Genomic DNA, 18,135 nt, shown 5'->3' with positions numbered 1-18,135 from the left:
ACTAGTCTCAGACTCAACTACAAGTTTTGATTAATTTTCTTACTGTTTCCCATAAATACCAAATTCATCTCAAATCTACATATTTATAGGTGGTAATAGCCTTTCCAACTTTTCCAGTGGAACATAAGAACTGTTCTCAAGCACAGTACATTACAAAGACCTAAGGAATGTATAGTACTTGTATATACTTGAGCCCTACCCTCCAAGATTCTAATTGAGTATCTGAGTCCAAGAATCTGAACTTGCAGAAAGTATTTCACCTGATGCTGAAATAGGAGCAACCCAGATGTGATTTCCGGAAACACTCCCCAAAGGGTGAGGAGTATTCACTGCAAGGTCAAAATGATTACAGAGCCTGACAAAGCAGCCAGAAATATTAATGAAATCTTTGGCGACATTAAGAGCTATATAATATCCAGATCAAGAAAGTTATGTTTCTATTCCCTGCGATGGCCAAACTGAGTTTGAAATATTGTGTTTGGTTACACACATCATATTTTAATAAGAATATGTGTTACTGTGTGGTTCATTTTGACCCAGTGAGTGCAATTCATATCACTGATGCCTATGGGGTATGGGGTACAGAGTTCAGGTCCTTGTCAGGGTGGTGTTCCTGTATCTTATAGCTGCAGCTATGTCCCAGAAACTTGGGAAATACCACATGTACTCTCCATCTGCAAGTACTCTTTGATCTACATTGTAGAGCTGCTTAATTTTTTAAAAAGGACTAATTAATACATTCAGTCTGCAACAGGAATAGTATGACAACTAAGGATCCGTTTCATAATGTCCCACAATCTTTTCTTTTTAGCTTTACTGAGGTATAACTGACAAATAAAATAACTGATATGTACAATGTGGTGATTTTATATATGTATACACAGTAAAAGGATTCCACCCACCTAGTTAATACATCAATTACATCAATCACCTCACATATTTACCTTTTTTCGTCAGAACATTTAGATTCTACTCTTCTAGTAAAGTTCAATTACACAGTGCAGTGTTAACTATATCACCGTATTATACATTAGGTCCTCAGACATTATTCATCTTATAACTTCAAGTTTGCACTTTTTACCACCTTCTCCCTAATTCCCCTCACCCCCCTATCCTGGAAAATACTTTTCTTCTGTTTCTAGGAGTTCAGCTTCTGTTTTTTGTTTGTTTGTTTGTTTTGATTCCACATATAAGTGAGTGAACTACACAGTATTTGTCTTTCTCTATTTGGCTTATTTCACTTAGCATAATGCCCTCCACCGTCATTCATGTTGTCAGAAATGTCTGGATTTCCTTCTCTTTAACGCTGACTAATATCATTATAGATAGATAATAATATAGATATCACATTTTCTTGATCCGTTCATTCAGTGACACTTAGGTTGTTTCCATACCTTGGTTATTGTGAATAATTTAATAATGCTGCAATGAGCATGGGAACACAGATATCTTTTGAGATGATGGTTTCATCTGTCCCACAATCTTAAAGCCACTTCATGCTTCAAGATCTCATCTGGGTCTAAAAATCCCAGGGACAAGACTTTTTTTCAGGCATTCCAAGCCACTTAAAGTTCTGAGGAATCAATAACCAACTGCTAGAGCCATAAGATTTCTGATATTAATGCTTTATATGTTTCCAGATTATCCCCCTCCCACCAACCTCTTTCTCCCATTCTTTGCTTTCTCTATCTCCCTATCTCAGCTCTCTCTCGCTCTCTTTCCTAGCAAATGGAAGACCTATTTTTCCAGTTTGGTGGTTTTCAATACAGCTAGAGATTAGAATCACCTGGGGAGCTTCTAACACTTCAAACATCTGAGACTCCAACATAGAGATTAAAAACAATTGCCATAAATTTAAGACAGGGAAACATCTCCATTTTTAGTCTTATGCATCTGGAACTGCTAGTAATTCTTTCTGCTTCACCTCAAAAGGAACCTCACTCATCTTACTCTAAGACATTATTTCTTCATTATATTTAGTCTTTCATTTACCTTTAGATTAGAAATCTACTCAATAGTTCACAATTCAAAATGAAACTACAATTCTCACAGTCTTCCAGACAGCTTAGTTTCTCCATCTTTTCTTTCTTTTTTTTTTTTTAAAGACTTAAAATGTATTTTAATAAGTTGATGCTGTATTACTGCTCCATTTCTCAGAAAAACTCCAAAGATATCAGGGACAAATCAAACATAGTACACCAATAAAAAAAAATGCACAGCATAACTACCTAAGATAGGCAAGGCTAAGAGCTACTGTCTGACCTTCAGCATACAGCAACCCTGTTCCCAAGAGTGTACTAGGCCTATCAAGAAAAGCTATGAACAGCAACATCATAGACACAAAAGGGCCATTCCTGGGTTGTCTTAACCCAAGAAAAAAGATGGAGGCAACTTAACACAAGATTTTTTTTTAAAGATACACTAAAATGAAAATCTCTAAGAGAAAATGTCTTCCTTAGGACATGAAGGGGTAATATACGGGATATAACAGAACCGTATGTATGTTGTCTGTGACCTCTGTGGCCATTTGCCTGAATTCCCACCTGCGAGTGAATGGAACAATGGGGCTAAGGTCACTGGGGGATGCTTGTTTTTGTGGTGTATGTGGCAGTGTCTCTGGGGTTTGGAGGGTATAATGAGAAACCAAATAGAACAGGATGGACAAAGAATGGAATGATCAAGATTAATGGGGGCTCTAACTGGATCCATTTTGCAATGGTTCCCCCCCCCCACAGGCCCTCAACAATCACATGAGACCTCAGGAATGCACCACACAAAATCAATTAGTTAAACGATATATCACACAGAACTGATTTGTTAAATATCGCCCCTCCCTTGCCCTCAGCCTCCAGCAAACTCCCTCAGAGTAGTACAGGCAAGGAAGACCTAACTATTGGGAGGAATCCCTAACACTTTTCCAGGGCAGAATTCTGGCTAGTCCAAAAAGGGTCCTTCTTTTAAGGGTTTTGGGGAAACTAGACATTGAAATTCTTTAGTATCGGCGACGTCTGTTTGGAGCAAATTCAGCTCCAGGAGCTGCATGGTTGAATGCAGGAGGGGTTCCACCAACTGCCCCAATTCCTTCCATTGTAGCAGCTTGGCCAAAGCATTCAGTTGTTGGTGGGGTTCCATCTGGCATCATAGTGGCAGGTCCTGGAGGAGCTGGGATACCTGCTGACACTGGAGCAGGGGACATGGCGCCTCTGTTGTTGATGCCTATAGCACCTCCCATAGCCATCTGGCCCATCCGTATCTCCTGTTCTCTTGCATCAGGGAATGTCCCCTTGAATCCCTGCTGTTGCCGCATCATTTCTTCCTGTTGCCGCCGCATCTCTTCCTTATGGCGCCTGCGTTCCTCCTCCTGCCTGAGCTCCAGTTGCTTTCATTTTTGCACTTCTTGGTTGTGCAGCTCTTCCATCCTCCGAAGTTCTTCTTGACGTCTCATCAAATCCTGTCTCATTAGCATGACCTGGTGCTCATGGCGAGCAGCCTCCATCTCCATCTCCAGCTTCTCACGAGCTTCCTTGATGTTGTGGTCCACTTGGTCCTGCCGCTGCTTCTCCATCTCAATGAGTGCCTTCCAGCTCATGGCATACTCATACCCAAAGGAGTCAGGCTGTCCAAATCTGGGTGGCTGCTCTCGCTCCTTGTGAAATTGCTGGTTCTTTATAACCAGCTTCTCTGGAAGTCCCTCTTCATCATCCAACTGCTCCATGGGCTCCACAGTCACAGGCCGAGGAAATGTGGTTAGCAGGAAGGAACCTCCACTGCACCTGTCCAGAGCTTTCCGAGCAGCTGGCTCCCCTGAGAATTCAACAATGCCTTTTCCTGAGGGCCTTCCTCGATCATCCACGATGACTACAGCCCTTTCTACCTGGCCAAACACCGAAAAGGCTTCCTCCAGCTGTTCATTGGAAACATACTGAGGAAGGTTTCGGACTGTAAGGGATGCACTATGGCAGGCAAAGCTCACACGCAGCTGCTTTCCACGGAGTGGCACGTTGTCCAGTTCTACTTAGGCAATCTCCGCTAGGGTTCATGTTTCCAAGCGGATAAAGCCAAAGCCCTTATCCTTATGAATGAAGACTTCGCCTGCCTTCCCGTATTTCTCAAATAGTTTCCTCCTCTCCTCCTCAGTGATGTCAGGAGGAAGATGGCGGTGGCGGCGGCTGCTGCTGCTGCTTCCTTGAAGTATGGTTTTCCTTCTCCAAGTTAAAGGTTTTATTGCTTTGCATTTTTGCACCCCTCTACCAACTGTTCTCTCCTCGGAGTAATGGCAACGCCACACGGCCTCTACCGTCCTGAGCTAGTTTCTCCATCTTTTCAAATGCTCTGTCAGAGATAGAGTGAATTTTGAATGGAGATAAACAGATCCTTTCTTTTTTTTTCCTTTAAAACATTATACCCCAGAGCACTTCATCATTTAGATGAAGGACACATAAATGGCAAACATTCACAAATATCCATATTGACTATATTTCCAAGCAATTCAAGCTGTTCCATACTGAAGAGTTCTAGGTTTACTTTTGCTGAAATATTCAAGAGGAGACTGGACGACAACTGTTAAGCGTGTGTGTGTGCACGTGCGCGCACGCACACACACACACACACACACACTGGTTATAGAGATGATTTCATATTCTCAGAATTTCAGGATCTGCCTGAAAACAGTAAACCTAAAAGTGTTAAAAACCTTAGCAAACTGTAGGAACTTCTGAGTTCTGACCTCATGGATTGCTAAATGGAAGTCTTAGTAGACTTATAAAGTATGAATTTCATATTTCATCCCAGTGTTCAATATTTCATTTTCTAACTTAGAGATGCTGTGTCTAGCCACAGCTGTTGCTTTGTTCGCTTTCAAGAAAACAAAACAAAACAAAAGCAAGTTGTTGACTTATGCCAAATTTAGGAGTAGAATCTCATTAAGTTACTTATTTGTTATTATGGCTTCTAATTTCCCATTCTTTTTGAAAGTTTAAGATTTATAGTTAAAGTATCAGCCTCAAATGGAAGTATGTGAGAATTGCAATGATGGAAATGAAACAAATTAAATCTATCACATATTATAAATATTTATAGCTTACATTTCTTAAAAACAAATATTAAGTATAAATATCACTGGTACTCCTCCAATAATACAGTGATAATTTTAGAAATATCATTTTGTCATTTTCTTTTATCAGATAAAAATATGATGACTAATATCAGTAATAATTGATTTATTATAACATAATCAAAATTTCCTTTGGCATTGCAGGAAGATAGGACTCCTGAGTAAGGTAAACTGGCAGGATAAAGGAAAAAAATGTCAATGACATGTCATATTAGCTAATGAAAATGTCAAGACAAAGACTTCTAAGTTTGTACTTATTTATTCCAACCTATCAAAGTGTGCATTTTAGCTCCGATTTCATGCCAGATACCTCTTTTCTAATATGTCAAATAAAATACTGACTTAGCCTATGAAAACTATGAAACTATGAATATTTCAAACATTAAAAAATATTAAGCCTTATAAAATCATGTAAATAAATTAGACTCTATTAATAATGATCCTGCTATAGCAGTGCTTATCAAACTTCTCCTCTGGAGTCTAATTAATAGGAAAAGAAAATGAATTTGCATCCCCAAAGATCTATGGGACAAAGTACACTGCTGTAATCTAAGCAAACATAATTTTAAGTCTAGTTCTAACGATTTAAAAAACCATAATTTTATGCAACAAATATGTACTTAATTTACAAATAAGAATTAAATTATTTTTATCCTAAATTATCTAGCACTCTTAATAGTCTTGCATACTAATACCTTGGTATAAGAAGCATATGTTTAAGAAACTGCCCAATATTTGAAAATCTCGAAATACTGAGGGAAGTTACATTCCAGAGGATTTAATCAGGATGTATACAATTGTATTTTTTTAACCAGGTGAAAAGAGTGCTTAGAGTTAAAGTCTATAGGAAAAGGAAGTCTAGAACAGATAAGAATCCTAAGCAACTGCAATGAAGAATATGATGGTCTATAAACATTTTTCCAAAGAAGACCTCAATAGCCATCAAGTACATGAAAAAGCACTCAACATCACTAATCATCAGGGAAATGTAAATCAGAACCACAATGAGGAATCACCTCAGAATAGTTATCATCAAAAGAAGTAAGTGTTGGTGAGGATGTGAAGAAAAGGGAAACTTTGTGTACTGTTGGTAGGAATGTAAACTGGTACCACTATGGAAAACAGTATGGAGGTCCCTTATAAAATTAAAAATAAAACTACCTTATGATCCAGCAATCCCACTTCTGGAATATATATCCAAAAGAAATTAAAACAGGATCTTGAAGAGATACCTGCACTCCCATGTTCATTGCAGCATTATTCAAAATAGCAAGATACAGAAATAAGCTAAGTGTCTGTCAAGGGGTGAATGGATAAAGCAGATGTGATATATATATATATATATATATATATATATATATATATATATGTATGTATATATAAATAAACATATATACACACATATATACATATACATATATGTGTGTATGCAGATGTATATATACATATATACACATACACATACATACATATACACACACATACACACACACAATGGTATATTATTCAACTACAAGGAAAAAAAAATCCTGCCATTTGCAACATGGATGGACTTTAAAGGTATTATGCTAAGTGAAATAAGTCAGAGAAAGATAGATACTGTATGATATGACCTATATGTGGAATCTATAGAAACCTAACTCATAGAAAGAGAGAGTAGAATGATGATTACCGGAGGCTAGGGTATGGGGGAAATGGGAAGATACTGGTCAAAGGATACAAATGTCTAATCATAAGATGAATAAGTCCTGTAGATCTCATGTACATGGTTATAGTTACTAATAGTATATTATTAGCTTGAAAGATGCTATGACAGATCTTAACCATTTTCACCACAAAAAAAGAAATGCTAATTATGTGACATGGTGGACATGTTAGCTAACCCTATGATGGTAAACATTTTGCAATATACGTGTATGAAATCAACATCTCATATACCTTAAATTTACACCATGTTATATGTCAATTATATCTCAATAAAATTGGGGGGAAAATAATATAATAGTTTAGCTTGACTTTTAGGTGAACTATAAAATATTTAAATCAAGAGGTTAAAAGATCTAGCCAAATGATATGAAAGGGCTGTGGATAAAGAGTAAGTTGAAAAGGGAAGACACTATTCTGAGTATCAGATGAGAAATGAAAGACAAACCAAAAAATTGTACTATGACTTGCAACATGGATTAAACTGTACAAACCATGTCCTGACAGAAAAACTATCTAAAGCCTAAACTGTTTGTTTTTCTATTTTTTTAATTTAAATTCAATTAGCCAGCATATAGTATATCATTAATTCCAGATGTAGAGTTCAATAATTCATCAGTGCTCATCATGTCATGTGCCCTCCCCAATGCCCATCACCCAATAACCCCATCCCCTCACCCATATCCCCTCCAGCAACCCTCAGTTTGTTTCCTATAATTAAGAGTCTCTGATGGTTTTTCTCCTTCTCTGATGACTTCCCAGTTTTCCCTCCCTTCCCCTATGATCCTCTGCACTGTTTCTTATATTCCAAATATGAGTGAAACCATATGATAATTGTCTTAATCTGCATGACTTATTTCGCTCAGCATAATACCCACCAGTTCCATCCATATTGATGTAAATGGTATTAATTCTTTCTGATGGCTGAGTAATATTCCGTTGTGTGTGTGTATCTCACATCTTCTTTATCCATTCATCTGGCGATGGACATCTAGGCTCTTACCACAGTTTGGCTGTTGTGGACATTGCTGCTATGAACATTGGGGTGAAGGTGCCCCTTTGGATCACTACATCTGTATCTTTGGGGTAAATACCTAGTAGTGCAATTGCTGGGTCATAGTGTAGCTGTTTTTAACTTCTTGAGGAATCTCCATAGTATTTTCCAGAATAACTGTACCAGCTTGCATTCCTACCAACAGTGTAGGAAGGTTCTGCTTTCTCCACATGCTGGCCAACATTTGTTTCCTGTCTTGTTAATTTTAGCCATTCTGACTGGTGTGAGGTAGTATCTCATTGTGGTTTTGATTTATAGATCCCTGACACCAAGTGATGTTGAACATTTTTTCATGTGTCCGTTTGTAATTTATATGTATTTGGAGAAATGACTGTTCATGTCTTCTGCCCATTTCTTGACTGGATTATTTGGGTTTTGGGTGTTGAGTTTGATAAGTTCTTTCTAGATCTTGGATACAGGCCTTTACCTGATAGTCATTTGGAAATATCTTCTCCCATTCCAAAGATTGCCTTTTGGTTTGTTGACTGTTTCCTTTGCTGTGCAAAAGCTTTTTATCTTGATGAAGTCCCAATAGTTCATTTTTGCCTTTGTATCCCTTGCCTTTGGAGACGTGTCTAGCAAGAAGTTGCTGTGGCCGAGGTCGAAGAGGTTGCTGCCTGTGCTCTCTTCAAGGATTTTGATGGATTCCTGTCTCACATTTAGGGTTTTTATCCATTTAGAGTTTATCTTTGTGTATGGTATAAAAAATTGGTCCAGTGTCATTCTTCTGCATGTGGCTGTCCAATTTTCCCAGCACCGTTTATTGAAGAGACTGTCTTTTTTCCATTGGACATTCTTTCCTGCTTTGTTGAAGATTAGTTGACCATAGAGTTGAGGGTCCATTTCTAGGTTCTCTATTCTGTTCCATTGATCTATGTGTCTGTTTTTGTGCCAGTGCCATACTGTCTTGATGATTACAGCTTTGTAATAGAGCTTGAAGTCCAACATTGTGATGCCAACAGCTTTGGTTTTCTTTTTCAACATTCATTTGGCTATTTGGGGTCTTTTCTGGTTCCATACAAATTTCAGAATTGTTTCTTCCAGTTCTGTGAAAAATGTCAATGGTATTTTGATAGGGATTGCATTGAATATGTAGATTGCTCTAGGTAGCATAGACATTCTAACAATATTTGTTCTTCCAATCCATGAGCATGGAATGTTTTTCCATTTTGTTGTGTCTTTCTCAATTTCTTTCATAAGTGTTCTGTAGTTTTTAGAGGACAGATCCTTTACCTGTTTGGTTAGGTTTATTCCTACATATCTTATAGTTTTTGGTGCAATTGTAAATGGGGTTGACTCCTTAATTTCTTTCTTCTGTCTCATTGTAGTGTATAGAAATGCAATGGACTTCTATGCATTGATTTTATATCCTGTCACATTGCTGAAAACCTGTATGAGTTCTAGCAATTTTGGGGAGGAGTCTTTTGGGTTATCCACATGAAGTATCATGTCATCTGCAAAGAGTGAGAGTTTGACTTCTTTGCCAATTTAAATGCCTTTTCTTTCTTTTTTTTTTTTTTTTGTCTGACTACTGAGGCTAGGACTTCTAGTACTATGTTGAACAACAGCAATGGGAGTAGACATCCCTGTTGTGTTCCTGACCTTAGGGGAAAAGCTCTCAGTTTTTCCCATTGAGAGTGTGGGCTTTTCGTTTATGGCTTTTATGATGTTCAGGTATGTTCCCTCTATCCCTACAATGTGGAGAGTTTAAACAAGAAAGGATGCTGTATTTTGTCAAGTGCTTTTTCTGCATCAATTGAGAGGATCATATGGTTCTTGTCCTTTCTTTCATTAATGCAATGTTCCACATTGATTGATTTGTGGGGTGTTGAACCACCCCTGCAGCCCAGGAATAAATCCCACTTGGTCGTGGTGAATAATCCTGTTAATGTACTGTTGGATTCTATTGACTAGTATCTTGGTGAGAATTTTGGCATCTATGTTCATCAGGGATATTGGTCTGTAATTCTCCTTTTTGGTGGTCTTTGTCTGGTTTGGGGATCAAGGTAATGCTGGACTCATAGAAAGGGTCTGGAAGTTTTCCTTTCATTTCTATTTTTTGAAACAGCTTCAGAATAATAGGTATTAGTTCTTCTTTAAATGTTTGGTAGAATTCCCCTGGGAAGCCATCCAGCCCTGGACTCTTGTTCCTTGGAAGATTTTTGATGACTGCTTCAATTTCCTTGCTGGTTATGGATATGTTCAGGTTTTCTATTTCTTCCTGTTTCAGTTTTGGTAGTTTATACATCTCTAGGAACACATCCATTTCTTCCAGATTGCCTAATTTGTTGGCCTATAGTTCCTCATAATATATCCTTAAAACTGTTTGTATTTCCTTGGTGTTGGTTGTATCTCCTCTTTCATTCATGATTTTATTAATTTGGGTCCTTTCTCTTTTCTTTTTGATAAATCTGGTTAGGGGTTTATAGATCTTATTAATTCTTTCAAAGAACCAGCTTCTAGTCTCATTGATCTGTTCTACTATTCTTTTGGTTTCTATTTCATTGATTTCTGCTCTAAACTTTATTATTCCTCTTCTCCTACTTGGTTTATGCTTTAGGATAGAATGCTCTGAATATATCTGTCAAATCTATCTGGTCCAGTGTGTCATTCAAAGCCCTTGTTTCCTTGTTGATCTTCTGCTTAGATGATCTGTCCATTGCACTGAGTGGGGTGTTAAAATCCCCTACTATTATTGTATTATTATCAATGTGTTTCTTTATTTTTGTTATTAATTGGTTTATAAAATTGGCTGCTCCCAAGTTAGAAGGGAAAATTTAATTCTAAATAAATATTTAGAATTTAATTTAATTCTAAATATTTAGAATTTAATTTAATTCTAATTTATTTAGAATTTATTTAATACTAAATAAATATTTAGAATTGTTAGATCTTCTTGTTGGCTAGACCCTTAAAGTATGATGTAGTGCTCCTCTTCATTCCTTACTACAGTCTTTGGTTTAAAATCTAATTTGTCTCGTATAAGGATTGCTAACCCAGCTTTCTTTTGATGTCCATTAGCATTATAAATGGTTTTCCATCCCATCACTTTCAATCTGGAGGTGTCTTTGGGTCTAAAATGAGTCTTTTGTAGACAACATATGGATGGGTCTTGCTTTTTTATCCAATCTGATACCCTGGTTCTTTTGATTGGGGCATTTAGCCCATTTACATTCAGAGTAACTATTGAAAGATATGAATTTAGTGCCACTGTATTTCTTGTAAAGGTCCTGTTTCTGTAGATTGTCTTTGTTTCTTTCTGGTCTATGTTACTTTTGGGCTCTCTCTTTGCTTACAGGATCCCCTTTAATATTTCTTGCAAGGCTGGTTTAGTGATCACAATTCTTTTAGTTTCTGTTTGTCCTCAAAGCTCTTTATCTCTCCTTCCATTCTACATGACAACCTTGCTGGATAAAGTATTCTTGGATGCATGTTTTTCTCATTTAGTGCCCTAACTATATCATGCCAGCCCTTTCTGGCCTGCCAGGTCTCTGTGGAAAGGTCTTCTGCCAGTCTAATGCTCCTCCCTGTATGTTAAGGACCTCTTGTCTCAAGCTACTTTCAGGATTTTATCTTTATCAGATTAGATCTATGGCAGAGAGTATTACCTCTGGTTCTTTCTTTTGCTGTGAATTTCTCCTTCTAGTCATTTTGTCCAGAGAAGAATAGATGAAAGAGAGAATAATATCAAAAATATCAACCATGATCCCAGTGAAATACACACTAGACAAATCCGAAGAAGTCAGAAACCAAAAAAGAAAATATAATCTCACAGGTGAACAAAACAGGGTGATCTACTTGGTCCTGAGTGCATTTTGGTCTGTTTGTCAGAAGACACTAAATCCCAAAATTGTAAAGAAAGAAAATAGATATAGATATATATATAGATAGATAGATAGATAGATAGATACATTCAAAAGAAGCCAAAAATGAAGAATATATCTATAAATATAAATGTAAAAATGACAATTAAAAAGACTTAAAAACAAAGAGTTGATAAATAAGAAACTAGTTGAAAAGGATAATGAAGAAAAAAGAAAAAGAAAATTTTAAACAGATTAAAGACTCATGAGAAAAAAACCTCGAATTCTATAGATTATTTTCCCTTAGTGCAGGAGTTTTTCAGGTCTGAGTGATCCACAAACTTGGTATTTCCCTGATGTTCCTGCTGGTCTTCTGGGGGATGGGCCTGTTGCACTGATTCTTGGGTGTTTTTGCCTTGGCAGAGTTGCACCACCCCTTCCCAGGGGGCCAGACTCAGTGTAAGCTGCTTCTGGTTGCTCTATGTGGCTTTTGTTCCATGACAGCTTTTCATACTTCTTGCAAAAAGTGGTTGCTTTTCGATTTGTAGAATTGCAATAATTCTTCTCTTAGATCTCAGGTTGAATTCAGGTGTTCAGAATGATTTAATAGATAACTAGCTGAATTCAAGGGACCAGATGAAACATGGGTCAACTTACTCTTCCACCATCTTCCTTGAGCCTCAACTGTTTTAATGCCAGCTCATTCACATATATATTTTCCTGGTTATAACCACAAACTGATTTAATGATTAACTCCATAAATAGCATGGGTTCATGTGCTCTAATATAAGACCATGGACAGTTTCATCAACTCACTTAGCTTACAAATTCTGATCAGTCCTTCCCCAGACCTCATTAACAAGCATCTAACCTGAAACTACCCTGATACTAATCCCAGCCCCACAAACTCTGTATGATTCTTAACTTAACCTCTGCAAATATGAACACTATCCCTTACTCAGCAAGTTTAATAAATGCAGACTTCTGTGATCCACAAGTTTCCATGCGGGTCTTGATATGGGGGCTTTGACAGATATTTTATAGTGTTATTGAAATTGTAAATAAAATTATGCCAATGATTGGTGATTTTTCTCTTGCAATTTAAATTTAGCCATCCTTCCTGCATTAATCTTATCAGGCTGGTATAAGAAAATACCACATGTTGGGGGTGCTTAAACAACAGATATTTATTTTCTCATAGTTCAGAGGCTAGAAGTCTGAGATTAGGGTGCCAGTCTGGTGGGGTTCCAATGAGAACTCTCTTCCTGGCTTTTAGTGTCCTCACATGGTGGTTAAGAGAGAAAGATCTCTGGTATCTCTTCTTCTGAGAACACTAATCCTATCAAATCAGGGTCCCATTTATAGGACCTCATTTAACTTTCCTTTCTTACTCCAAATACAGTCACACTTCAAATTGGGGCTTTAGTATATGAATTTGGGTATATACTCACATTCAGTCCATAATATTCTACCCCTGTCCCCCAAAATCCATGCCCATCTCTCATGTAAAATATACTTATCCCATCCCAAGAGCCCAAGTTTTAATGCAATCTAACATCAACTCGAAAGCCTAAAGCCCAAGTCTCATCTATTATCTAAATCAGGTATGAATGAGACTTGAGGTAAGGTTTATCCTGAGGCAAAATTCCTCTCCCGCTGTGAACCTGTGAAATCATACAAGTGCTTCCAAAATATGATAGGGTAGACATAGAATAGACATTCCCATTGCAAATGAAAGAAATTGGGAAGAAGAAAGGAGTGAAAGATAAGTCTAAACTAGACAAGTCTGGACTAGCGTAGACAAGTAAGTCTAAACTTAGGGCAAACTCCATTAAATCCTAAGGCTCAAGAATAAACATCTTCACTATGCCCTCCAGGCCCACTAGGGATGGCAGCCTTATCCCCCATGGTTCTGTGTGGAAGCATTGCACCTTCAGCTCTGTGGGGCAGGTTACCCCTTGAGCAATGGGCTTTGCCTTTGCCCCTCAGGAACTGGTTGGTGGCATACTGCCACACCAAAAAGAGAGGCTCTATCCTTTGAAACCAGTAGGAACCAGCCATGTCCCTTGGGCAGCCCTTCAGATCTATGAATTGCCTTGGTGTCATTCTTCCTTTTTCTTCAAGGATGACATGTTCACAGCCAGGTAGCTCTACTGTCTGATCCTACAGAATCTAAGTCTGATAGCCTTCTTTCATTTTGTTCATCTCCTACTACTTCAGTTCAAACTGTCAGTTTCTGCTCATATAACCTCATGATTTCTCTATTAAGTGGTAGTCCAGCCACACTTTGCATTCTTAGAAACTGCTCTCCATAATACACAATACGGAGAAGGTGAGAGTTGTCCAAATCTTGAGTTCTGGCTCCTTTTTGTGTAACAGTTTCTCTCATTTCATCTCGCTTCTTTGCATTTTGGTATAAACAATCAGGAGAATCTAGGCTGCACCTTTAACATTTTGCTTAGAAATTTCTTGAGTTAACTAATTTCTTGAGTGAACTATTTCTTGAGTTAACTATTGGATAGTTATCATCATCTTATCTTCCACAAAATACAAGAACACAATTCAGCCAAATTCTTTGACCCTTTATAACATGCATGAAATTTCTCTATTGGCAATAATATGTTTGTCATTTCTGAGACATCACCAGAATGGCCTTTGACCTCCATATTTGTACTTACACACACTTCACAGCAATCCAGGTTATCCCTAGCATGCACCTCAAAACTCCTTCAGCCTCTATGCATTACCCAGTTCCTAAGCTGCTCCCATATTTTTAGGTACTTGTTAACAGTATTCTGCTTGAGCTAATACAATATTCAGTCTGTAACACTTCCCATGTCACAGAAGGCTAGTCCCTCTATGGTCAGGTTTTTATCCAAGACCAACCCAAACTTGATGGTTGACTCAGTTCTAAGATTTTAGGATATGTTTTAGTCCTTGTGATTTGGTGTCTAGCTGGGCCCCTCTCTCTAGGTCTGATGACCTCTACCTCCTCCTCTATGCTTTCCTTGGCTCTGCAGGCTTCCTTGATTTAGGGATTTTCTAACAGATCCAGGTGCATAATATATTTAAACACATGTTCATATATATACTCTATGTTTTCTTTAATGTTCTTGTTTTAGAAATAATTAGGATTTTAAATTAAATTATAAAATTGAAGACATTGAGATTTTTAGACTAACTTGGCCAAACTTACTCTTCTTCTCAAATAGAACTGTTTATAAACATTAGCCTTAAAAGTACACTAAAAACATTGAGATTAAAACTAGTCAATTTAATCTTGGATAAGAAACATCAACAAAGCAGGGTGCCTAGGTGGCTCAGTTGATTAAGCTTCTGACTCTTGATTTCAGATCAAGTCATGATCTCAGGGTCCTGAGATCAAGCCCCACTATGAGCTTTGTGCATGGAGCCTGCTTAAGATTCTATCTTTCCCTCTTCCTCTGCACCTCCTCTCCTCTCAAAACAAAACAAAAAACAGCAACAAAAAACCTATCAGTGAAGCAATCTCCCTCATAAAAGGTGAGAGAAAATTACAAAGAAAGCAGGACTCCAAAAAGTTATCAAAACTTGATCTAAAAATTCTCTTTGGAATTAGGAGAAAGCAGACAAAGGAAACACCTTCAGATTTAATAAATCTCACCTTAGGGAAAATGGCCTGAATATATGCTCTTCAAATTATAAATATTAAGATATATTTAACATGTCTAAAATTAAACTGATTTAGTTTTATGAGGTTTTTGTTTTGTTTTGTTTTTAAAAGTATTCTAATCAATTCAATTCATGCATTCACCTAAACAGTCAGTGAATAGTTTTGTAGTTATGGAATATCACAGTGAAAAATAATATTCCCCAGAATGGGCTGACTGATTTCCTTTACCTTAAGCTTTCACTTAAGGTAGACTCATCACAAAAATTATCAAGTAAAACAAAAAAAAAAATCCTACTCTGAATACATTGGTTAATGCTCTAATACATTCTGTCATAAATATGGCTCCTATCAATTTTTTTTAAATTTAATTTTATTTCGAGATAGCGCACACTCAAGCAGATGGGGTGAGGGGCAGAGAAAGAATCTAAGCAGGCTCTACGCACAGCACAGAGCCCAATGTGGGGCTCCATCCTATGTCTGGGATCATGACCTGAGCTGAAATCAAGAGTCAGACGCTCAACTGACTGAGCCACCCAGGTGTCCCATGGCTTCTACCAATTTTCTGTCACTGCTGCTTAGACAAATAATTCTTTTCTCTTTTCTGTACATTTTTTTTTTTCCCAATCAACATCTTCCTAAAATATAAAGGGGTGGGAATTAGCTCCTGGAAGAAAAATTAGTTAGTGAATGATAATTTTATTATTTAAATAGAGATGAATAGCAGGATAGAGAGATGTCATTCAAAATAAAGTTGTATTATAAAAAGAAAATATATTTATTTCTAGTACTCATAGTCCACTGGATACTCTTTCAGTGGCAGGAGACTTTAGAAGCACTTTTGTGATGGCAGAATGCAGAGTTAAGGACAGTAATAAATATTTAAGGGAGGTCATGTAATATATTGGTGTTGGAGACAGACTTGATTTTGAATTGCACTTCTGCCAGTATTAGCTGCATGATCTTGGAAAAATGACATAAATCCTTTGAGCCCTTGTTTCCTTAACTTTAAAACAGAGGTACTGGACATAGTGGTTTTCTTTTATTTTGCATTCTAGTGTCCATATCTATGTTCTTTAATGAATATACTTTTATATTCCTGTCAATCCATACCCCCACCCCTGACATATATACTTTGTCTACATGATTCCAAGTCATCTGATATCAGTCCATTCCAGGAGATACTGAGGAGCTGAAATCAGTCACATATTCCATGCTATTGTTCACAGTGATTAATTCAGGATGGGTACATAGCTCATCTGAAAAGACATTTGCTGAGACTTCCTAGAATGAAGGCTTCATATATTTCCAATGTTTTGAAGGTGTGAAGTTGTTTTATCTATAACTATAATCATCTTGCAACCAGAGGGGAGAATCTGAAGCTACTAAAAGCACTATAAGGAGCCTATCTAGATAATACAGAGCTAGGAGACTTATCCTTGACCATGTGGGCCCAGAATGAAGTTATGCCATAATCCCTTTGTTGTTTAAGCCAGTTTTATTTGACTTCTCTATCAGCTGAAATAAAGGATTTATGATGAATTATTCCCTTAGGGTTATTGTGAGGATTAAATGAGATGATATAAGAAAAGCACTTAATAATACTTGCCACCTAGCACTTTCTCAATGATACACATCTAAGGATGAATGGCATGTAAGCAGTTTAGGCAACAACAATAGTTTCATTGATTTCTACCAGCAGTGTCTTCTCCAGCATGCATTTTATTTTAATTCAAATCAGTCAGCACTTATTCATTTATTCATTAACTCCACCAATATTAGGGAATTTATTATGAACAGGCGTTGTGCCCAGAACTACTGGTTAAAATAAGAAGTATAATAATGGTTACTTGAGTACTGTAGCTGAAAGGAAAGAAAGAAAGAAAGAAAAGAAAGAAAGAAAGAAAGAAAGAAAGAAAGAAAGAAAGAAAGAAAGAAAGAAAGGAAAGAAAGAAAGAAAAGAAAGAAAGAAAGAAAGAAAGAAAGAAAGAAAGAAAGAAAGAAAGAAAGAAGAAAAGAAAGAAAGAAGAAAAGAAAGAAAGAAAGAAAGAAAGAAAGAAAGAAAGAAAAAGAAAGAAGGAAAGGAGGGAGTACTTTAGCAAATTTAATTACCTGTAATCTCCCAGGGAGACAAGCATTTAGAGAATCATATAAACAGTATGTGATTGTGTGCCAAACTGTGTGATACTTAGGCAAATAAGTATCATAGATGATCCACTAAGGAAAAAGGACAATAAATTGTAAGATGAAATATACACTGGAGAAAAAATGTCTGGGTGTTATTTTTTATTTAACTAAAATATTAAAGACTAAGTATGTGATAAAAGAATGTCTAATAGCTCAAATACACAATCTGTATTTCCTTCCCTTTAGTGCTTATTTTGTTTTGTGATATTTGTAAGTTATTTCTTGCTTTAAATTCTTTTGGTTATTTCTTTTCTTAAATTCCTTTGGATTGTTAGTCTTGCGTGAATACACCAAAACCTTGTAATATTAGGGTCCCTGGGGTTCAGTTCTATCAGTAAACAGTGTTAAAACAAGATATTTTAGGTATTTCTAATAATGAGCAATTCTGAAGAGGGTTCAAAAAAGAGTTAGGCAGAGGATCAGAGAATTTCAGTGACAGAGAGATGTTTGAGGTCATATATTCAGTTTTCTATTCAAATTACATACAAAAAAGTTCACAAAATAAAAGCTTTATAAAAACAATTTTTGTAGTATGTAAAGAGGAAAAACTAAGATTAGACTATGGAAATTAGCATTACAGAAACATGTTTTTTAGACAAAGAAAATGATATGTACATTTTTTTCA

At 36.8% G+C, this 18,135-nt stretch overlaps 1 protein-coding gene and 1 pseudogene across 1 annotated transcript in view; both read right to left on the bottom strand.

The window, feature by feature from the left end:
- The window catches only part of CCSER1 (coiled-coil serine rich protein 1), a 1,392,827-nt gene that overhangs the window by 538,719 nt on the left and 835,973 nt on the right, over positions 1 to 18,135 (bottom strand). The gene's annotated exons all lie outside the window — the stretch shown is intronic.
- Positions 2,993 to 4,235, bottom strand: LOC118555686 (non-POU domain-containing octamer-binding protein pseudogene; annotated as a pseudogene).

The sequence above is a fragment of the Halichoerus grypus genome, chromosome 3, assembly GCF_964656455.1.
Source record: "Halichoerus grypus chromosome 3, mHalGry1.hap1.1, whole genome shotgun sequence".
Lineage (NCBI taxonomy): Eukaryota > Metazoa > Chordata > Mammalia > Carnivora > Phocidae > Halichoerus > Halichoerus grypus.
This window is presented reverse-complemented; position numbering and strand designations above follow the sequence as displayed.